Source organism: Coregonus lavaretus (assembly GCF_964263955.1).
Source record: "Coregonus lavaretus genome assembly, chromosome: 21".
NCBI lineage: Eukaryota > Metazoa > Chordata > Actinopteri > Salmoniformes > Salmonidae > Coregonus > Coregonus lavaretus.
In genome coordinates this window covers 13,141,362-13,165,548 of record NC_140008.1, presented here as the reverse complement: position 1 = coordinate 13,165,548, position 24,187 = coordinate 13,141,362, and the positions used below count along the sequence as shown (strand labels likewise).

Here is a 24,187-nt window from a genome sequence, read left to right as displayed (position 1 = left end):
GACAAGATTGTAGACCTACACAAGGCTGGAATGGGCTACAAGGCCATCGCCAATCAGCTTGGTGAGAAGGTGACAACAGTTGGTGCGATGATTCGCAAATGGAAGAAACACAAAAGGACTGTCAATCTCCCTCGGCCTGGGGGTCCATGCAAGATCTCACCTCGTGAAAGATCTCACCTCCACTTAATATTTGGTACAGAAACCTTTGTTTGCAATTACAGAGATCATACGTTTCCTGTAGGTCTTGACCAGGTTTGCACACACTGCAGCAGGGATTTTGGCCCACTCCTCCATACAGACCTTCTCCAGATCCTTCAGGTTTCGGGGCTGTCGCTGGGCAATACGGACTTTCAGCTCCCTCCAAAGATTTTCTATTGGGTTCAGGTCTGGAGACTGGTTAGGCCACTCCAGGACCTTGAGATGCTTCTTACGGAGCCACTCCTTAGTTGCCCTGGCTGTGTGTTTCGGGTCATTGTCATGCTGGAAGAGCCAGCCACGACCCATCTTCAATGCTCTTACTGAGGGAAGGAGGTTGTTGGCCAAGATCTCGCGATACATGGCCCCATCCATCCTCCCCTCACTACGGTGCAGTCGTCCTGTCCCCTTTGCAGAAAAGCATCCCCAAAGAATGATGTTTCCACCTCCATGCTTCACGGTTGGTATGGTGTTCTTGGGATTGTACTCATCCTTCTTCTTACTCCAAACACGGTGAGTGGAGTTTAGACCAAAAAGCTCTATTTTTGTCTCATCAGACCATATGACCTTCTCCCATTCCTCCTCTGGATCATCCAGATGATCATTGGCAAACTTCAGACGGCCTGGACATGCGCTGGCTTGAGCAGGGGGACCTTGCGTGCGCTGCAGGATTTTAATCCATGATGGTGTAGTGTGTTACTAATGGTTTTCTTTGAGACTGTGGTCCCAGCTCTCTTCAGGTCATTGACCAGGTCCTTCCGTGTAGTTCTGGGCTGATCCCTCACCTTCCTCATGATCATTGATGCCCCACGAGGTGAGATCTTGCATGGAGCCCCAGACCGAGGGTGATTGACCGTCATCTTGAACTTCTTCCATTTTCTAATAATTGCGCCAACAGTTGTTGCCTTCTCACCAAGCTGCTTGCCTATTGTCCTGTAGCCCATCCCAGCCTTGTGCAGGTCTACAATTGTATCCCTTATGTCCTTACACAGCTCTCTGGTCTTGGCCATTGTGGAGAGGTTGGAGTCTGTTTGATTGAGTGTGTGGACAGGTGTCTTTTATACAGGTAAGGAGTTCAAACAGGTGCAGTTAATACAGGTAATGAGTGGAGAACAGGAGGGCTTCTTAAAGAAAAACTAACAGGTCTGTGAGAGCTGGAATTCTTACTGGTTGGTAGGTGATCAAATACTTATGTCATGCAATAAAATGCAAATTAATTACTTAAAAATCATACAATGTGATTTTCTGGATTTTTGTTTTAGATTCCATCTCTCACAGTTGAAGTGTACCTATGATAATAATTATAGACCTCTACATGCTTTGTAAGTAGGAAAACCTGCAAAATCGGCAGTGTATCAAATACTTGTTCTCCCCACAGTATACAGTGGGGGAAAAAAGTATTTAGTCAGCCACCAATTGTGCAAGTTCTCCCACTTAAAAAGATGAGAGAGGCCTGTAATTTTCATCATAGGTACACGTCAACTATGACAGACAAATTTAGAATTTTTTTTCTATAAAATCACATTGTAGGATTTTTAATGAATTTATTTGCAAATTATGGTGGAAAATAAGTATTTGGTCACCTACAAACTAGCAAGATTTCTGGCTCTCACAGATCTGTAACTTCTTCTTTAAGAGGCTCCTCTGTCCTCCACTCGTTACCTGTATTAATGGCACCTGTTTGAACTTGTTATCAGTATAAAAGACACCTGTCCACAACCTCAAACAGTCACACTCCAAACTCCACTATGGCCAAGACCAAAGAGCTGTCAAAGGACACCAGAAACAAAATTGTAGACCTGTAACAGGCTGGGAAGACTGAATCTGCAATAGGTAAGCAGCTTGGTTTGAAGAAATCAACTGTGGGAGCAATTATTAGGAAATGGAAGACATACAAGACCAGTGATAATCTCCCTCGATCTGGGGCTCCACGCAAGATCTCACCCCGTGGGGTCAAAATGATCACAAGAACGGTGAGAAAAAATCCCAGAACCACACGGGGGGACCTAGTGAATGACCTGCAGAGAGCTGGGACCAAAGTAACAAAGCATACCATCAGTAACACACTACGCCGCCAGGGACTCAAATCCTGCAGTGCAAGACGTGTCCCCCTGCTTAAGCCAGTACATGTCCAGGCCCGTCTGAAGTTTGCTAGAGTGCATTTGGATGATCCAGAAGAGGATTGGGAGAATGTCATATGGTCAGATGAAACCAAAATAGAACTTTTTGGTAAAAACTCAACTCGTCGTGTTTGGAGGACAAAGAATGCTGAGTTGCATCCAAAGAACACCATACCTACTGTGAAGCATGGGGGTGGAAACATCATGCTTTGGGGCTGTTTTTCTGCAAAGGGACCAGGACGACTGATCCGTGTAAAGGAAAGAATGAATGGGGCCATGTATCGTGAGATTTTGAGTGAAAACCTCCTTCCATCAGCAAGGGCATTGAAGATGAAACGTGGCTGGGTCTTTCAGCATGACAATAATCCCAAACACACCGCCCGAGCAACGAAGGAGTGGCTTCGTAAGAAACATTTCAAGGTCCTGGAGTGGCCTAGCCAGTCTCCAGATCTCAACCCCATAGAAAATCTTTGGAGGGAGTTGAAAGTCTGTGTTGCCCAGTGACAGCCCCAAAACATCACTGCTCTAGAGGAGATATGCATGGAGGAATGGGCCAAAATACCAGCAACAGTGTGTGAAAACCTTGTGAAGACTTACAGAAAACGTTTGACCTGTGTCATTGCCAACAAAGGGTATATAACAAAGTATTGAGAAACTTTTGTTATTGACCAAATACTTATTTTCCACCATAATTTGCAAATAAATTCATAAAAAATCCTACAATGTGATTTTCTGGGGGGAAAAAATGTAATTTTGTCTGTCATAGTTGCCGTGTACCTATGATGAACATTACAGGCCTCTCTCATCTATTTAAATTGGAGAACTTGCACAATTGGTGGCTGACTAAATACTTTTTTTCCCCACTGTATGCCAAATCTTTCTAACTGTGATCTTTCACAAAAGCTCTCAACCTATAACCAAATATACTTATTATGGACACAGTATGCTTTACATTAGTTATCTTGTTGTTATTAGTTGTTAGTTGTTATTAGTCCCATCCTTCAGCTCCATTCAACACCTCCCATCTATCTCTTATCACCATCCATATTGGATTTCTATTTGCCATATATTTTTCAACTGTACTGTGATGTTTCACAAAAGTTCTGAACCGTTCTATTCTAATTGTTTTTACAGATTGTAAATTGAAAATAAACATTTTTGCTAAAATTATTATTATATTATTGATCGATTGACTATGACTTTTCAGATCACCCAGTAGTGCTATCTGCAGGGTTAGTTCCAGGTAAATATTGCAATCCTTCAGCCATTCCTGGGCCTGTGTCCAAAAACAAGCTACAAATGGACAGTACCAAAACAAATGATCTAATGATTCTGTCTCTTCGCAGCTAAATCTGCAGAGCTGGGAAGATTGTATCCCCCATATAAATAACATTCTATTGGTAGCAAGAATTTTGTATAATAATTTAAATTCAAAAATTATATGTTTTGAATCCTGCATCGTTTTGCTTATCAGTTCATAAACACTATGCTATGGAATCAGTACGTCAAAAATCTCTTCCCAGCTATTTTGCAATCTATATGGGACGGCTGTCAATCCTTTGGTTCTGAAACTGGTGTACTTTTTTATTTATCACAATTTTCTTTAACCAATTATGTTCTTTAATGCAGGGCCGACAGACAAGTTCCTTACTTTTCCCCCCTTCCACTTCCCTCCTCCATTTTTGCGGTAATTCTGCAATTATTTGGTTGTAATTTTGGGTAGAGCAGACATTTCCATATGTTTTTGTTAGCTGCATGTGCGACATAACTCCACCAGTCCTACCTATGATATCATTTACGAAGATTATATATATATATATATATATATATTTTTTTTTCATAATGTTTTTTTATTTTTATAAATTAGTATATTTGAGTTTATCCACAATATTTGTTGCATTATATGTTCTGTCATTTCTGGAGGATTAACTTGAAATTGCAACCAACTGTCAGTGGCTTGTTATAGAAATAGTGATATTTGGGAGATATTTTCCTTTTCAAATAACTGAAAGTGAGAGGTTGTAATCTGAATAAAGCGAAAACGGCCATTCTTGAACATTGGGTGAGACAATCTTACTAATTTGCTAGAGAACCAGTTTGGATTTATGTAACTTTTGTATGACTGAAGCTTTTAGTGATAGGTCTAATGCTTTAATATTTAAGAATTTCTGTCCTCCGAATTCATATTCATTATATAAATAGGCCCGTTTAATTTTGTCTGGCTTGCCGTTCCAAATAAAATGGAATATTTATTTATATTTATACTTGGCTATATACATGGGGTACCAGTACCGAGTCGATGTGCAGGGGTACGAGCTAGTTGAGGTAGATATGTACATATAGGACATACAGTGCCTTCGAAAAGTATTCAGACCCTTTGACTTTTTCCACATTTTGTTAGGTTACAGCTTTGTTAAAAAAATTGATTAAATTGTTTTTTCCCCCTCATCAGTCTACACACAATACCCCATAATGACAAAGCAAAAACTGTTTTTTTTAACATTTTTGCTAATATATATATATATATTTTTATGAAATATGACATTTACATAAGTATTCAGACCCTTTACTCAGTACTTTGTTGAAGCATCTTTGGTAGCGATTACAGCCTCGAGTCTTCTTGGGTAAGACGCTACAAGCTTGGCATACTTGTATTGGGGGAGTTTCTCCCATTCTTCTCTGCAGAACCTCTCAAGCTCTGTCAGGTTGGATGGGGAGCATTGCTGCACAGCTATTTTCAGGTCTCTCCAGAGATGTTCGATCGGGTTCAAGTCCGGGCTCTGGCTGGGCCACTCAAGGACATTCAGAGACGTGTCCCGAAGCCACTCCTGCGTTGTCTTGGCTGTGTGCTTAGGGTCGTTGTCCTGTTGGAAGGTGAACCTTCGCCCCAGTCTGAGGTCCTGAGCACTCTGGAGCAGGTTTTCATCAAGGATCTCTCTGTACTTTGCTCCGTTCATCTTTGCCTCGATCCTGACTAGTCTCCCAGTCCCTGCCGCTGAAAAACATCCCCTCAGCATGATGCTGCCACCACCATGCTTCACCGTAGGGATGGTGCCAGGTTTCCTCCAGACGTGACACTTGGCATTCAGGCAAAAGAGTTCAGTCTTGGTTTCATTAGACCAGAGAATCTTGTTTCTCATGGTCTGAGAGTCTTTAGGTGCCTTTTGGCAAACTCCAAGCGGGCTGTCATGTGCCTGGTTTCTGTCTGGCCACTACCATAAAGGCCTGATTGGTGGAGTACCGCAGAGATGGTTGTCCTTCTGGAAGGTTCTCCCATCTCCATAGAGGAACTCTAGAGCTATGTCAGAGTGACCATCGGGTTCTTGGTCACCTCCCTGACCAAGGCCCTTCTCCCCCGATCACTCAGTTTGGCCATGCGGCCAGCTCTAGTCTTGGTGGTTCTAAACTTCTTCCATTTAAGAATGATGGAGGCCACTGTGTTCTTGGGGACCTTCAATGCTGCAGAAATGTGTTGGTACCCTTCCCCAGATCTGTGCCTTGACACAATCCAGTCTTGGAGCTCTACGGACAAATTTCTTCGACCTCATGGCTTGGTTTTTACTCTGACATGCACTGTCAACTGTGGGACCTTATATAGACAGGTGTGTGCTTTTCCAAATCAAGTCCAATCTATTGAATTTACCACAGGTGGTCTCCAATCAAGTTGTAGAAACATCTCAAGGATGATCAATGGAAACAGAATGCACCTGAGCTCAATTTCGCAAACAGTCGGAATACTTATGTAAATAAGGGATTTCTGTTTTTTGTTTTGAATATATTTGCAAACATTTCTAAAAACCTGTTTTCGCTTTGTCATTATGGGTTATTGTGTGTAGATTGCTGAGGAAATTGTTTTATTAAATCCATTTTAGAATAAGGCTGTAACGTAACAAAATGTGGAAAAGTCAAGGGGTCTGAATACTTTCCAAAGGCACTGTATAGGTCATATATGACAACCCACACAGTGTGGAATAGAGGAGGATGGATACCCCAGCTGCCTGTGTGTTCAGCAGTGGTCAAAACAACCGCAAAATCGGATCCGTTTTCACATTCCTTGGGAACCATCACTGTTCCAACATGATATGATAGTTGAAATCAGGGCCCCACAACATAGCGTTCACATGTCTGGTCATATCAGGGCCCACAAAGCGTCTCCGAATAGGAGTGCTAATGTAGGATCAGTTTTGCCTTTGAGATCATAATGAATAAGATTATACGGACAGATCCTAGATCAGCACTCCTACTCTAAGCTACAGTGTGGATACTGTCGTGGAAATACAGTGGGGGAAAAAAGTATTTAGTCAGCCACCAATTGTGCAAGTTCTCCCACATAAAAAGATGAGAGAGGCCTGTAATTTTCATCATAGGTACACGTCAACTATGACAGACAAAATTAGAAAAAGAAGTCCAGAAAATCACATTGTAGGATTTTTAATGAATTTATTTGCAAATTATGGTGGAAAATAAGTATTTGGTCAATAACAAAAGTTTCTCAATACTTTGTTATATACCCTTTGTTGGCAATGACACAGGTCAAACGTTTTCTGTAAGTCTTCACAAGGTTTTCACACACTGTTGCTGGTATTTTGGCCCATTCCTCCATGCAGATCTCCTCTAGAGCAGTGATGTTTTGGGGCTGTCGCTGGTCAACACGGACTTTCAACTCCCTCCAAAGATATTCTATGGGGTTGAGATCTGGAGACTGGCTAGGCCACTCCAGGACCTTGAAATGCTTCTTACGAAGCCACTCCTTCGTTGCCCGGGCGGTGTGTTTGGGATCATTGTCATGCTGAAAGACCCAGCCACGTTTCATCTTCAATGCCCTTGCTGATGGAAGGAGGTTTTCACTCAAAATCTCACGATACATGGCCCCATTCATTCTTTCCTTTACACGGATCAGTCGTCCTGGTCCCTTTGCAGAAAAACAGCCCCAAAGCATGATGTTTCCACCCCCATGCTTCACAGTAGGTATGGTGTTCTTGGGATTGTACTCATCCTTCTTCTTACTCCAAACACGGTGAGTGGAGTTTAGACCAAAAAGCTCTATTTTTGTCTCATCAGACCATATGACATTCTCCCAATCCTCTTCTGGATCATCCAAATGCACTCTAGCAAACTTCAGACGGGCCTGAACATGTACTGGCTTAAGCAGGGGGACACGTCTGGCACTGCAGGATTTGAGTCCCTGGCGGCGTAGTGTGTTACTGATGGTAGGCTTTGTTACTTTGGTCCCAGCTCTCTGCAGGTCATTCACTAGGTCCCCCCGTGTGGTTCTGGGATTTTTGCTCACCGTTCTTGTGATCATTTTGACCCCACGGGGTGAGATCTTGCGTGGAGCCCCAGATCGAGGGAGATTATCAGTGGTCTTGTATGTCTTCCATTTCCTAATAATTGCTCCCACAGTTGATTTCTTCAAACCAAGCTGCTTACCTATTGCAGATTCAGTCTTCCCAGCCTGGTGCAGGTCTACAATTTTGTTTCTGGTGTCCTTTGACAGCTCTTTGGTCTTGGCCATAGTGGAGTTTGGAGTGTGACTGTTTGAAGTTGTGGACAGGTGTCTTTTTATACTGATAACAAGTTCAAACAGGTGCCATTAATACAGGTAACGAGTGGAGGACAGAGGAGCCTCTTAAAGAAGAAGTTACAGGTCTGTGAGATTCTGAAATCTTGCTTGTTTGTAGGTGACCAAATACTTATTTTCCACCATCATTTGCAAATAAATTCATTAAAAATCCTACAATGTGATTTTCTGGAGATTTCTTTTTCTCAATTTGTCTGTCATAGTTGACGTGTACCTATGATGAAAATTACAGGCCTCTCATCTTTTTAAGTGGGAGAACTTGCACAATTGGTGGCTGACTAAATACTTTTTTTCCCCACTGTACATTTCAAAGATATCTCTCAGACACTGCAGCTTGTGAATTCAGTATAGACTTTATTACAATGTAACAAGCCGAGCTGGTCCATGGAGCAACTGCCCATCCTGACTCGGAGCTCTCCTTTTATACAGTTTCATTCTTACACAACATACATAGTCACACCTCTTTATGTAAATGACTAACATATTTTAGTTTCACGCAACTATTGTTTCCAAAGCCTAAGTGGTTTCTCTCTAGGCGGGGTTTCCCCTCCCCTTTGACTCTTAACACAGTTATATTGGTGGCGTAATACTAGCAGTATCATGAAAAATAATATGAGTACATTCTTAAAGATGATTAGATTACAGGGTGTGCTGATTGTCATTACTATCCAGGCATGCATCTGGATTACAAAGTGTTAATCATGCTTTATTCTGTTTTTCCCTTCTCCAATACAAAAAAGTGTGGTTATAGTATTCCCTTAAGCCCATAATGATTATGTTATTCCATCTCAACATTTCATCATATTCGTACTGGAAAATTACCCATACATACTTCTGCCTCTGAATTCTTGTTTGCCTTGTTCGATGTATCCTTCACGCCCCCAGTTCTACTAATCATTACTACAGACAACACAGCAAGGGAGAGAAATAGAGAAATAATCATTCAGCAGTTTCAGAGAGAGGGAGAGAGGATCAAACAATGCGCTTTCTTTCTGGGTAAAATTGTTGTGGAAAATTTGTCCTTATACTGATCGAAGTTTTTGTAGAATTAAGATAGACTTTATTACAATTAGACAAAGCCGAGGTGGTCTGCAGAGCATCTGATTTTCCACCTCCTAGCTCTCAGTTTATATAGTCATTTTACATACATACATTTTAGCTTAATCCCTCCCTCTTGTGTTCCCCCACCACTGTCTCCAGTTTCCACCTCTTTACCGCTCCGCCCACTTCCTTAGTCTATGATAGTGGCAAAATCTGACTTCCCCTCCTTCTACGTATTCAGTTTGGAAACAATGGTGGTGTGACCAACCAAGCCTTGTCATGCACAAAGAAACTGCCCTGTCATGTAAAAATAATAATGTTCAGTTTGAACTCTGTTCAACCCTGGCTCGACCTGGAGATTGATTGTGAACATGGAAGGTCCACAATCAATCTCTCAAACATACCCAAGCCCAACCCTTCTCTCCCACCCAGTCATGCTGTCATTAATCAGGAAGACGCCCAAGGAGAGACAAAGGGTTTAGCCTGAACTCTGTTCAACCCTGGCTCGTTCCAGGGATATGCCTAAGGAGAGCCACAAGGCAACAGTCTGGTTCCAGTCATTGATAAGATAAGACAACTGTAGAATTTGACCCGAAGACAGGTCAGATGCCCATTTCCCACACACACAAACCCAGTGAGAGGAACTAATTAAGTTATTGCCTAGCAACAGAGATGTACCAATCTAAAAATCCACATTTAATGTAAAAATCCACATCAAAATCCCCCTCTGTTCTCATACAGACGGGCACGCATGATCAGGGACACGCTGGTCCATTCTTTCCAAAAGCCTGGAAGATGTGCTCAATGGAACACGGCAAACTGTTAATACTACACATACCCTCTTACTGGTCGAAAGTTCTACCAGAGACAGTTCATCAATTGTAACTCTACCAACGTTGTGTAAATGCTTAAGTGCCTGTGTGGTAAAGCCTATGTGGGCCATACAAAAATATGTGTAAAAATAAGAATATCTGATCACAAAACAGCGATCCGCACTGGGAATATTGAATATACTATGGCAAAACACTACTTAGAAGCTGTTGTGATTTTTGGCTAATTAATTGTAATCGAGCAGGTGCAGTCGGTGAGTTTAATAGGAACGAACATAGAGTGAATACAAAAACAGGAGTAGCGTCGAAACGGGAAACAATACTAACTAATGGGAGTGCTAGATAAAGGGGAAGTAATCAGGGAGTGATGAAGTCCAGGTGTGCCTCATAATGGAGCGCAAGTGTGCGTAATGATGGGTTGCCAGGACCGGCGTCGTCGAGCGCCAGAGCGGGAGTAGACGTGACATTAATATTCAAGATCATTTACTGATTAATTACTGGAATTAATCAGTAAATGATCAACAGACATTTATTTGATTAATTTGGTTATCCCATCCAAATTAATCTAAGAGGGATACCATTAAGGGTTGGATATAGAGAAACCCTTGAATTGAAAACTCTATCAGTAGTTATCATTAACCGTTATACCATTAATACTATCAACAATATAATGAATACACAGTCAATTTGACTATATTCTCATTCTGAACAATCGTCAACTCTGGAACCACAAGAAGCCAATCACTCGCAAATGAACTCAATGCCACAAATTATTCATTCAAGGTTTTATTTACTAGACTAAATAAGTAGAAAAATGTGGTAGTTAAAGACACGCTATAAGACAGGGTACAATGGGGTACAACACAGTTATTGAGGTCAACATGCAATATGCTTCCATACTCAACTCAGGCAAATACAACAGAACAATCACAGGACTTTTGAGAATGAAATGTTCTTATTCATTGAAAGAGAAAATGTGAGAGGACTACGTCGACATAGGCTTTAGCAACCGTGAAACTCTAAAACTTTCAAACCAGGAATAGACATTGATGAGGATTTTTCAGTAAACTATGAGATAAACAAAGTTAATCACAAGCATGATGAACATGGAGCCAGGATTAAACATGGGTACTCTCTGTTGCTGGGCAAGAACTTAATTGGTTCCTTTCACTGGGTTTGTGTGTGTGTGAAATGGGCATCTGACCTCGGGTCGATTTCCTCGCTCTTACCTAATCCACGGCTGTCCTACCTTATCAGAGACTGAAACCAGACTGTTGCCTTTTGCCTCTCTCCTCAGACAAAGTCCTGAAAATGGAGCCAGAGTTGAACAGAGTTCAGACTAAACATGAGTAATTACAGCATGACGGGAGGGAAGAGAGGAGTTGGGTTTGGGTATGTTTGAGAGATTGAGTGTGGACCTGCCATGTCCAATAATCAATCTCCAGGTCATGCCAGGGTGAGCCGAGGTTGAACAGAGTTCAAACTGAACATGATTATTTTTACATGACAGGGCTGTTATTTGTGCATGACAAAGCTTGATTGGTCACACCACCAACAGTGGTGGGGGAACCCAAGAGGGAGGGGTTTTAAGCTAAAATGTATGTAAAATTACTATATAAACTGAGAGCTGGGGAGGTGGACAATCAGATGTTTTGCAAACCACCTCGGCTTTGTCTATTTGTAATAAAGTCTATCTTAATTCTACAAAAACTCTGAAATACTTTGGTTCTTTGATCAGTATAAGGACGAAAATTGCCACATCAACATGAACTAGGCTACCGATTACCATCTGATGTGGACAGTGCCAGCACAGTGTTGACCAAGGGTTTGTAAATTTGACCTGCCATTTTACACACTCAAAGCGGCACTTTCAGAGAAAATGAATAATGCAATGGAGTAATTTACTTGTATGTCGATGTTGCCTGCCCAGTAGGATTCCATTAGGATAGGATGAAGCCGGGTTGAAGCTGAAAAAGGCGTGTTGTCCAAGACTCTTTCTATCTCCCTCTCAGTTCTCAGTCCAGGAAAGTAAAGTCTATGAGAGCTCTTCCGTGCAGTGAATTCTTCCTCTGCTCCCAGCTGGGATGGATTGCGAACTCGGTCAGTCTCGAATGCAAACAGTCCATTCTTGCAGGACCACCTCTGGGATAGGTCTTAGTCGATTGGTGTTTGGCTTCCGAGGAGAGTTAGGTCATTGGTTCCTCATGGTGTGGCTGCACAGCAAATACCCATTATACCCCTCTTTATGACAGGAAAATCAGGAGAAATATGTCACATTATGCTTCAGGTTATACCAACCTGTCATGTGTCTTCTAGTTATTTACATTGTTCAGAAACTGTGTTGAATTGTCCTTGCGCTATTTGCACTATTTTCCTTTGTAACAAAGAGTAAAAGTTCCTGACTTCTCTTCCCCTGGAATACACAGGCAGATCATAAGGCAGTCTGCTGATTTGCAGAAGGCATCTGTTTTCCATCTTCTGACCCCCCCCTCAGGGCCACTCAGTCGTAAAAGGAGAATGGGAGAGTAGTTTATTTGTTCTTGTGATAGCTTGCAATGAGGGCGCCGTCAATAACAGAACTATACATCTTGGCCAGGAATGTGGTACTTAGGAGATATCTGTTTTCTACCACCCACAACTGGGGTGCGTGACTTCACCCGTGGGCTCTCGTTACAACAAAGCCAAACAAGGCCCAGTGTCCTCTTTGCACTTTGTGGGCCTAGAACAGGTTACATCCATCAGAGGTGGCAACCTCCTTACAATGCTCTCATAACGAGAGATGTTTTGGATTGATAGATTAAATACCATGCATCCTTGAGGTCTAAATTATGATTTCTCATTCAGACCATTCTTGTAGACTATATGGCTGCGCTGTCATTTGTATGCATATGTATATTCTCCTACATTCAAGCACAATCTTTCTATCCAGATGTCTATTTTTCATACCCCAAAGCATCTATTTTTGTAGGCTTTATTGTGCACTAGGAACTAAGTAATTGCCCAAAATATCATCATGATATCTAAATGGTATTTGCAGACTTTATTCTGCTGTTCTGTGTATTTGTATATGTATTGGAACAATTGTTGGTTGACTAATGTTTTGAATACCACTTTGGCACATTTAGGGCTGGGCGCTATACCATATTTCACTATATACCGTATTGATGCACGGACAGGTTTTAGCTTTTACTTTACCTTCTTTAACGGTATTTAAATGTTTGGTTTGTTAAATGTGATACGCTGTGTGTAACGTCCATTTTTATAGTTTACTCCGCTACTTGAGTCACCTCTCTCCGCTCTCCCTCTCCGTGCCGCTTTCCACACAGACCTAGCCCCAACCCCGGTCAATCAAGGAGCGCATTTGTTGTTGCTCGTCTACGAGACACTTGTGTTCAGTCTGCATGGTCAATGCAGCACATGCAACAATGTTGATGACTACGATGCCGTTTCCACTTTGCTTCTTAATATAAATCCATAAGCGTTCTATAATTACACTATTAGTTTGTGTTTCTTACATCTGCAAACAGCTAGTTTGTCTTTTCTGAGCAAGTTGTGGTTAAGTCGTGTTAGCCGCTTTTGCTAATCGAGCAAACATAGCTAGATATACAGCCTGATACCAGTGATGGTGTAGGCCTAAATCAGCATGTTGTTTGTGCAACAGTATCTTCTACATCAAATTGGAATAGGCGAAGCATGAATATGTTAGCTACATTAAGTAGCTAAACGAAAGCATTGAACGTAGCCAAAGATTATAGGGTCCCCTAGGAAATACGGACCAATACTTTGTTTCCAGCCCTGTCATGATAACTCTTCCCTGGCATTTTCATTCGTTGTCATGTCAAACAACACTGTATTCAAAGTATTCACTATTATTTTCTAACTATAGAATTAGAATAATCATTATATTTCCATGATTCCAACAGTCCCCTCAAGTGTTTTGATCTAAATCACAAGTCAAATCGCAATTGCAACATTTTGTTAAAAATAAGGCTTCGATTTTTTGCCCATATCGTTCAGTGTGGAAATGATCTCAAATGAGTGCAGAAATCGATGAAAATGCAGAAAATTATTTTGCGTTGAAGATATCAGAGCACTCATCGTCATCTAAAAGCGAGTTCCACTGGCCATACACAGCCTCCCTGAAGGGGGAGGGGGGGCCGGGTATTTGGGTCAGTGGCGGTAAGTCGTCCGTGTGGACATCACCGGCATTCCCATCACCGGCATTCCCATCACCGTCATCAATTTCACCATCAGCGAGTCCTCAGAGCGGGTGGGTTGCAGGCGGGTTGAATAAAGAGAAATAAATAACTTTAACAAAATCCATAAATGTATCATTCTTCTGCAATCTATAGGCTACATTATTTTAGGCTATCTGGCATTAGTGCGTAAGCCTAAGCTTTAGGGCTTAATTGTACGAGCGCCAAATAGCCTACACGTCAATAGCCAAATGCTTTTGGGAAATTGGCAGAAAAAGTTACCTTCCATCCACGGAGGCAAAAAGGTTTAGTTCAATAAGAGAAACGCTGCGAAATTGAGAGAAATATTTGGTAAAGTGGTAAAAGAGGATGATAGCAGTGCCGGCTATGTTATGTGTGGTGATTGTGAGGAGCTATACAAATTCCACAAGACGTGGACTTCAAATATGCCTATGGCACATCAAGGGAACTGTTGCCTACTGTTCAGAAGGGTTAAATGGAAACTGAAATCTGGACACTGACTGTAGGTCTATAACCTCTCACATAGCCTTAATATTAACTCCTGCAGAATTAAGCATTTCTTGCAGTAAAATGATACACCAAATGTAGGCTATATTTTGACTCAAGAACAGGAGCGGAGAAATATGATTTATTTCTTTCAGCATCTTGAGAGAATGCATATTTGCAATTAGATACCATCTGTAGAGGTGCTATCTTTATATTTCAACCACATACAATATGCATCCAAGCCGAACTCAAATCTTATCAGAAACATGTTTCTATTCACAGCTTTCTATTTCGTTATCACCAGTCAAACTGATGTCATTCGGAAAATCTTTGCACAGAAAACCTTTCTCTTTTTGTTTTTTTGCATTTTCTCCCCGGTCCCTAAATGTCTTTGCTCTGACAGAAAACTTTACCAATGTCAATTAGATTGAAGCATTGATTCTATCATTTATGACATTATCCGTGAGCAAGGGTTTAGGGCAACATATCATGACAGCAGAGAAGCTGACTAACAGCCTACCAAAAGTTTGGAAATTATATGCAGAAACATATCTAAATCAGGCCAAAAAAGTACTGCACCCCCTGTCAAAAAGAATTCAAGGCACACTTAACCAGCATGGCTACCACAGCATTCTGCAGCAATACGCCATCCCATCTGGTTTGCGCTTAGTTGGACTATCATTTGTTTTTCAACAGGGCAATGACCCAAAACACACCTCCAGGCTGTGTAAGGGCTATTTGACCAAGAAGGATGATGGAGTGCTGCATCAGATGACCTGGCCTCCACAATCACCCGACCTCAACCCAATTGAGATGGTTTGGGATGATTTGGACCGCAGAGTGAAGGAAAAGCAGCCAACGAGTGCTCAGCATATGTGGGAACTCCTTCAAGACTGTTGGAAAAGCAGTCCTCATGAAGCTGGTTGAGAGAATGCTAAGAGTGTGCAAAGCTGTCATCAAGGCAAAGGGTGGCTACTTTGAAGAATCTCAAATCTAAAATATATTTTGATTTGTTTAACACTTTTTGGGATACTACATAATTCCATGTGTTATTGCATAGTTTTGATGTCACTATTATTCTACAATGTAGAAAATAGTAAAAATAAAGACAAACCCTGGAATGAGTAGGTGTGTCCAAACTTTTGACTGGTACTGTATGTTACAGAATACTACCTCAGAAAAATCGAAGCAGCAGAAGAAACACCATCTTCCAGAACAGGGTAATATACTCCACCAACACCACGACCAGCTGGCGCAACTGAGTATGGCCATGGAGGAGGTCCTCCGCGTTCTCCACCACCTCGACACCACCAGCGAGGCTCACTATACCCCTAACAGAGGGCCTCCTACCACGGGTCGTCACAGTGTGCCAGTCCCCGAGCCTACCCAACCGTCCGCCCAGGTCAGCGATTCCCAAATGTCCCTTCCGAAGAAGTATGGCGGTACTCCATCGAAATGCCGTGGCTTCCTACTCCAGTGCTACCCTCTATTTCGCCTATCAGATGGGAGCCCCCACCACCAAGAGGTCCAAGGTTGCCACGGTCATTTCCCTGCTGACCGGACAGGCGTTGGAGTGGGCTACGGCCGTCTGGGAGAGGGGAGAGGAGGAGCTGGGTTACAATGAGAGGTTCATGGCTCTGTTCAGGGCGGTCTTCAATCATCCCCCAGAGGGCAGAGAGGGAGGTGAGTGATTTTTCCAACTCCAGCACGGTGCCCAGACCGCTGCAGAGTATGCCCTCACCTTACGGACAGTGGCAGCCTCCAGTGGATGGAATGAGCCGGCGCTCTGCACTCTATTCCGGAGAGGACTGTGCGAAGAGTTCCAGACGGAGTTGGCGTGTCGGATGACAACCTATCCTTGGACGCACTCTTCGGGATGGCTATCCGTCTGGTTAACCTTCTTCGGGAGCGCCGGTGCCCACCTTGCCACTCGCCTCCCTCCTTTGGCTGTCCTGAGGCAGAGCTTGAACCCATGGAGGGAGGGGCCACACACCTCCGCGGCAGAGCGGCGTCGCCGGAGACAGCTGGGGCTCTGTCGTGGCCAGGAGGGGCACCAGTTTCAGTGGTGTCCGGTGCATCCCAACCCGGGGTCCACTAGAGCAGAGGGGTGGCCCTGTGATCTTCAGTCTCCCAAGGTAGGTGTGAGTATTTCATCATCATCGTTTTCCGCCAAACCATTTCTGGTTCCCATTTCACTGGCTGGCTGGCCCTCAGGTGTTGTCTCTACAGCTCTAGTGGACTCCAGTGCCACAGGGAATTTCATCGACCAGGCCTCCTCCCTGAACATAACTTCATACCCGCTCTCCTCTCCTATTCCTGTCCAAGCCCTGGATACGCGACCATTCGGATCCGGCACAATTACACACATCACAGCACCACTCACACTCGCCGTGGGACCCATGCACCAGGAAAGCCTTCCCTTCCTCATCACCGCACCTGTACACAAAGTCCTCCTCGGCCTCCCGTGGCTCCAACTTCATAACTCCACCATCTCCTGGTCAAGGATGAGAATCACCGCCTGGGGACCAGGATGCCTGAGGACCTGCTTTCCCGCACCCTGTGGTTCCACGTCGGTGGAGGGTCCTGTGAGTGTCCTCCAGCCCATCAATCTGTCCTCCCGATTCGTTGGCCCCATGTTTTGGGACGTAGATGTGGACATCCGCCAGGCTCTGGAAAGGTAACCCGCTCCTGCTACATGCCCTCCAGAGCGCATCTGAATCTACAGTCTCTCTTCCTTTCTAGTTAGAATTTCCACGACACCTGGACTTCATCACCCCTTTATTTAGCCCTCAGTTGACATCCATCATTAGGTAGTATTGTTTTCTCTGACGTTCTGTACGATTCTCATGTTTGTTCATCGGTATCATTTCATTATTAAACTCACCTTCTGCACCTGCTTCCTGACTCCCAGCGTACATGTTATATTCGTAAAGTTCTCTGTCATCTCTGCTTCTTTCACGGAGCAAAGACGTTTAGGGACCGGGGAGAAAATGCAACAACCAAGAAATATTCTGTGCTAAATTTCCAAATTACATCGGTTTGACCTGTTGTAAGGAAATAGAAAGGTGTGAAAATGACCCAACATGTTTCTAGTAAGATTTCAGTTCCGTGCTTAGATGCATATTTTATGTGGTTGAAATAGGCTACTATCAGCTTTTATGATGCTGATATAAATAGCACCTCTACCGATGGTATCTAACTGGACATTTGTATTCTCTCAAGATGCTGAAAGAAAGAAATCATATTTCTCCCCTCCTGTTCCACAGTTTAATTGTAGCCTACATTAGGTGTATTATTTTACTGCAAGAAATGTTTAATTCTGCATGAGTTAGGCCTAATATGAAGGATATGTGAAAGGTTATAGACCTACAGTCAGTGTCCAGATTTCAGTTTCCATTTAAAACTATCATCCTCTTTTACCACCTCACTAAATCTTTCCCGAACATTACATTTCTGTCCCTGCAGATTTTTTAATTTCAACTCTCCATTTGGCAGCTTTTCTCTTATTGAATTAAACTCTGAAATTGTCATTTTTGTCTTCGTGGATCTGAGTTAACTTTTTCTGCCTATTCCCAAAACAATTTGGCAATTGACGTGTAGGCTATTTGGCGTTTGTACAGATAGACCCTTAAGTTTAGGCTTATGCACTAATGCCAGATATCCTGAAATAATTAAAGCAAAAACCTCAATGTAGCCTATAGATATAAATTGCACAAGAATTATACATTTATGGATTTTTTATGTTATTGTTTTCCCTTTATTCAACCTACCTACCCTTCATCCACACAATATTTTATGACCCTAAACCTGTGGATATAACCACAGGGACTGCAGGTTATGAGTCAACCACAGGAGGTTGGTGGCACCTTAATTGGGGAGGACAGGCACGTGTTAATGGCTGGAGCGGAATTGGTGGAAAGGTATCAACATCAAACACATGGTTTCCATGTGTTTGATGCCATTCCATTTGCTCTGTTCCAGACATTATTATGAGCCGTCCTCCCCTCAGCAGCCTCCACTGGAGTCAACCCACGCATCACTAAAATAATTTAATATTTTACGTTTTATTATGTTCCTAGTCTGTGTTTAGTAGTCTATGGCTATGATGCATCAAGTGTTCCATAGAACACATTGAATAGTGGCTGTGATATTATATTATATATTATTATTATTATATTATTCAAAAAAAATTTTGGGGGGAATAAAATTAAGGCATGTGCTCTAAGTTGTTTGGCAAATGTACACTGTATGTGTTTTAGAAACCTTAGAACCTGCTCTTTCCGATAAGTTATGAAATCAAAACATCTTACCTGCATGAACGATGATTTGAAAAAGTTGCTTTTTGGTAAACGCTGTTCCATTCTTTGTCAATTATCCAAGCTGCGCTGCAGTCTCTTGATTCACAAGGCAATTGATAATTATATCAGACTATTGTCAATTTAATGTTGTCTTTAGGCTACATCTATTATTATAGGCCTATGTGTGAAATTCATTTGGATATAGTTTATGTATAGTTTTGATGGGCCATTGTCAAATGGCAGCCAGCTGGTGCAGGGGAGGGGTTGACATGTCCTCCTAAAACTGCTTTTAGTTAGCTATCTATGATTAATCTTTCTTTATTCATCTTTCAAATACCCACGTGGGGTTATATTCTCCTGAAAACCAATGAGTAGATGGGATGGGCGTTCTGGAACGTTCATTTGAATGGAAATGATGCTGTACCAGAGAGGAAGAGAGAGAACCAACTCTGCGGAAAATCTGTCTCCCTCCAACAGTTGCCGTTTTTGTACAGAGGTCAATGAGAAAGTCGAATTTGGTCAACCAAAAAATGTATGGCTTATTTGTTACTTATTTGTTACATTTATTTGATCTAATAGAAGTTTCGTAATGCTTAAGTTCTTACAAGTGTACTGATATAAGTAGGACACGTGACATCTAGGCAACTTTATATAGGTGTTGTCTCGAGATGGCTATGCATATTCTCTCCATTGAATACAGGCAGTTGACGTCAACAACCCTCATCGAATATTCAAAAACAGATTACAATAATGAGATCTATCCACCAATCCAAAGAAAAGATAGGTGGGCGCTAGACAGCCCACCGTGCCGCTTTGTGAGTAACATTTTACATTTCAGTCATTTAGCAGACACTCATAGCCAAAGCGGCTTACAGTAGTTTGTGCATAGATTTTTTTTATTCTTCCCCATACTGGTCCCCCGTGGGAATTGAACCCACAACCCTGGCGATGCAAGCACCGTACTCTACCAACTGAGACACACGGGACATTAAGCCACAATAACTCCCTTTGTTAGGGTGGAGAGACATGTATCTCAAATCTAATTGTATTGGTTGCATACACATGTTTAGCAGATGTTATTGCGGGTGTAGGGAAATGCTTGTCAGTATAGTCATAATCTTTGGCTGTACTGAACGACCAGTTGAAAAACAGGGAAGGGTTGGGTCAAGCCACACCCACCAACTGGAAATAAACGTACCTCAAAGTCTGTTACAAGAACGTTTTGGGGGAAACGTGCTGTTTAATACAGGAAGCAATTGATGAGGTAGAGCGGTGGGCATTAATGTGGGGATTCAGGTTCTCTGTAGAGAAAACTCAAACAGTGTTCATTACCAGGAAGAAGGTGGGAGATGAGGTATGCTTGAGGTTATATGGGATAAACTTGGAGAGGGTGGGAGCCTTCAGGTTCCTTGGGGTATACTTTGATACTAGACTGACCTGGGCAGAACACATTGAGAGAGTGGTGGGAAAGTGTAAGAAGGTGCTAAATGTGATGCGCTGTCTGATGGGGAAGGAGTGGGGGGATGGGCGTTCCTCATTGTAGACCATGTATGTTGCATTGATCCGATCTGTAATAGACTATGGCAGTATAGCATATGGTTCGGTAGCCCGGACCTCACTGGAAAGGCTAGATGTCATACAGGGGCAAGGTCTCAGAATATGTAGTAGGGCGTTTTGGACATCCCCAGTGGCTGCATTACAGGTGGAGATGGGGGATATGCCATTGCAGATTAGGAGACAAGAGCTGGCAATGAATTATTTGGTCAACCTACAAGGACATGAGGTGTCTCATCCTGCAAAAGGGATTTTACAGGCATGCTGGGAACATCAGCGAAGACAGAACACAAGCTTTGGGTCGGTGGGTAATACCCAGGTGAAGGAGATGGGACTGAATGGAAGGGAGTTTAGTCTAACGGTAGTTATTCCTGTAAATCCACCATGGCTACTCCCGTCTCCAGTAGTTGATCTAGAAGTGTTGGAGAGACTACAGAAAGATAGGGAGGGTGTTGATCCATCTGATTTCTTTAAGAGAAGTCTGGAAACTGTGTATCAGGATTTTGTGGCCATTTACACAGATGGTTCAAAAGATCCAAGGACCGGACATACCGGGTCAGCATTTGTAGTGCAGGAGTGTGTGGTGGAAGTCAGGAAACGTATTACAGATCATCTGGCTGTATATACGGCGGAGCTGATGGCCATACTGTTGGCCTTGCAGTGGCTGGAGGAAGTCAAACAAGACAGAGTAGTTATTTGCTCTGATTCATGTGCAGTGTTAATGAGTCTCCAGTCCTTTAGCTCACGTAGCAGACAAGACCTGCTTTATGAGGTGCTACAAACCCATGGCAGGATTAAACAGATGGGTATTCAGATAAGATTTACTTGGGTCCCAGCCCATGTGGGGGTGGAGGGGAACGAGGCAGTAGATGAACAGGCTAAACAAGCACTTAGTAGTGGGGATGTTGATGTTCAAGTGTCAATGAGCAAGGCAGAGACAAGAAGACTGATACAGTGAGGAGAACAACTATTTGATATACTGCCGATTTTGCAGGTTTTCCTACTTACAAAGCATGTAGAGGTCTGTAATTTGTATCATAGGTATACTTCAACTGTGAGAGACGGAATCTAAAACAAAAATCCAGAAAATCACATTGTATGATTTTTAAGTAATTAATTTGCATTTTATTGCATGACATAAGTATTTGATCACCTAACAACCAGTAAGAATTCCGGCTCTCACAGACCTGTTCGTTTTTCTTTAAGAATCCCTCCTGTTCTCCACTCATTACCTGTATTAACTGCACCTGTTTGAACTCGTTACCTGTATAAAAGACAACTGTCCACACACTCAATCAAACAGACTCCAACCTCTCCACAATGGCCAAGACCAGAGAGCTGTGTAAGGACATCAGAGATAAAATTGTAGACCTGCACAATGCTGGGATGGGCTACAGGACAATAGGCAAGCAGCTTGGTGAGAAGGCAACAACTGTTGGCGCAATGATTAGAAAATGGAAGAAGTTCAAGATGACGGTCAATCACCCTCGGTCTGGGGCTCCTTGCAAGATCTCACCTCGTGGGGCATCAATGATCATGAGGAAGGTGAGGGATCAGCCCAGAACTACACGGCAGGACCTGGTCAATGACCTGAAGAGAGCTGGGACCACAGTCTCAAAGAAAACCATTAGTAACACACTACGCCGTCATGGATTAAAATCCTGCAGCGCACGCAAGGTCCCCCTACTCAAGCCAGCGCATGTCCAGGTCCGTCTGAAGTTTGCCAATGACCATCTGGATGATCCAGAGGAGGAATGGGAGAAGGTCATGTGGTCTGATGAGACAAAAATATAGCTTTTTGGTCTAAACTCCACTCGCCGTGTTTGGAGGAAGAAGAAGGATGAGTACAACCCCAAGAACACCATCCCAACCGTGAAGCATGTAGGTGGAAACATCATTATTTGGGGATGCTTTTCTGCAAAGGGGCAGGACGACTGCACCGTATTGAGGGGAGGATGGATGGGGCCATGTATCGCGAGATCTTGACCAACAACCTCCTTCCCTCAGTAAGAGCATTGAAGATGGGTCGTGGCTGGGTTTTCCAGCATGACAACGACCTGAAACACACAGCCAGGGCAACTAAGGAGTGGCTCCGTAAGAAGCATCTCAAGGTCCTGGAGTGGCCTAGCCAGTCTCCAGACCTGAACCCAATAGAAAATCTTTGGAGGGAGCTGAAAGTCCGTATTGCCCAGCGACAGCCCCGAAACCTGAAGGATCTGGAGAAGGTCTGTATGGAGGAGTGGGCCAAAATCCCTGCTGCAGTGTGTGCAAACCTGGTCAAGACCTACAGGAAACGTATGATCTCTGTAATTGCAAACAAAGGTTTCTGTACCAAATATTAAGTTCTGCTTTTCTGATGTATCAAATACTTATGTCATGCAATAAAATGCAAATTAATTACTTAAAAATCATACAATGTGATTTTCGGATTTTTGTTTTAGATTCCGTCTCTCACAGTTGAAGTGTACCTATGATACAAATTACAGACCTCTACATGCTTTGTAAGTAGGAAAATCTGCAAAATCGTCAGTGTATCAAATACTTGTTCTCCCCACTGTATATACAGTGATGGTGCAGAGATGGCAGGATCAGTGGTATATAAATAATAAGGGAAGGCATTTATTTCAGGTACAGAGGAAAGTCAGGGAGGGGAGGACGGCAAGAAGGGACAGAAGAGAGGAGGCTATTTTTACAAGATTAAGGGTAGGACACAGCCAGTTGAATAAGACATTAAATGTGATAGGAAAGCATCCAACAGGAAAGTGTGATTATTGTCAGGAAACAGAGACCATGGAGCATGTATTGCTACATTGTGGGCAGTATCAGAGGGAAATAGAGAGGATGAGATCTAGTATGAGGGAGAAGGGGATACAGGAAATTAGTTTAAAGAGTATATTGAGTAGAACTTCATTAGATATAGTCCCAAATATTTTGTTATATTTTTTGAGAGCAACGCTGGCAGGTAGGATTTAGATTATCCGTGTCTCTGGCCCATTCTCCAGTACAGTAAGTGGCGGTAAGGCACCATAACGTTGGATGCCAACCGCTGATAAACCCCAATGAAGAAGAAGAACAAGAACAAGAAGAAGTGTTGTTTAATACAAACAGTTCCGCAACGTAGCAAACGTTCAAGCGAAATTAATGCACCTCAGAAAAAGTGACCGTAGCAAACGTTGTTGGTGTGGATGCTGAAGCTGGAGGCAAATTAGCAATTTGAGGATTACGGGTTTTAACGGACAATGTCTCTTTAGAATAATCTGTAAGTACCCTTTTTTAAATATAATTGTAGGCCTCTCTTACTAACATGAAGCACATAGCTGGACAGCAGATAATTTCAGCCTACAGCTTGATTTTTCTGACTAAAGCAAGGCAATTTTGTAAGGCAGTGTCTATTTGGCTGACTGAAAATGAGGAAAGTATTCATTATTTTACTAAATGATCTTGCCTGATATTGTGATTTGTAATACTTTTTCGAATTCCAAAGCAACTCAGACTAGTGTAGATAGACAACCCGTAGCTTTATTTAACTTGATACACACGTGACACAGGGTGGTCCGGTGTAGCTGACTAAAATCAACTCCATCTTGAAGGAAGTTTTCTGATGAACTCCATCAACTGAGTTGAGCAGAGAACAGGCTTTGTGGAATTGATCTCCGACTAAATCGATTCGCCCAAGGTCAATACTTAAAAAACATGACCTTGAATTAGTCAATTCGGCACGAATTGAATCTCTGACGACAGACCTAGATCTCCAAATACTTATTGATCCTGCGCATTTTCGCTGAGTTGCCATCTTCGAGAAACAGAAATGAGCAAACAGTCAGTTGTATTTTATTAACATTTATTGAAAAAGTCGTGATTTCAG

At 42.7% G+C, this 24,187-nt stretch overlaps 1 long non-coding RNA gene across 2 annotated transcripts in view; it reads left to right on the top strand.

Annotated features, from left to right (window-relative positions):
- Positions 1-24,187, top strand: part of LOC311149070 — a 55,207-nt gene that overhangs the window by 14,436 nt on the left and 16,584 nt on the right. The window contains exon 1 of one of the 2 annotated variants that reach the window (XR_014615000.1): positions 23,510-23,581. The exons of the other annotated variant lie outside the window; for it this stretch is intronic. This is a non-coding gene — a long non-coding RNA (uncharacterized lncRNA). Of the gene's footprint in view, positions 1-23,509; positions 23,582-24,187 lie in introns of those variants that run through there. 2 annotated transcript variants of the gene reach the window in all.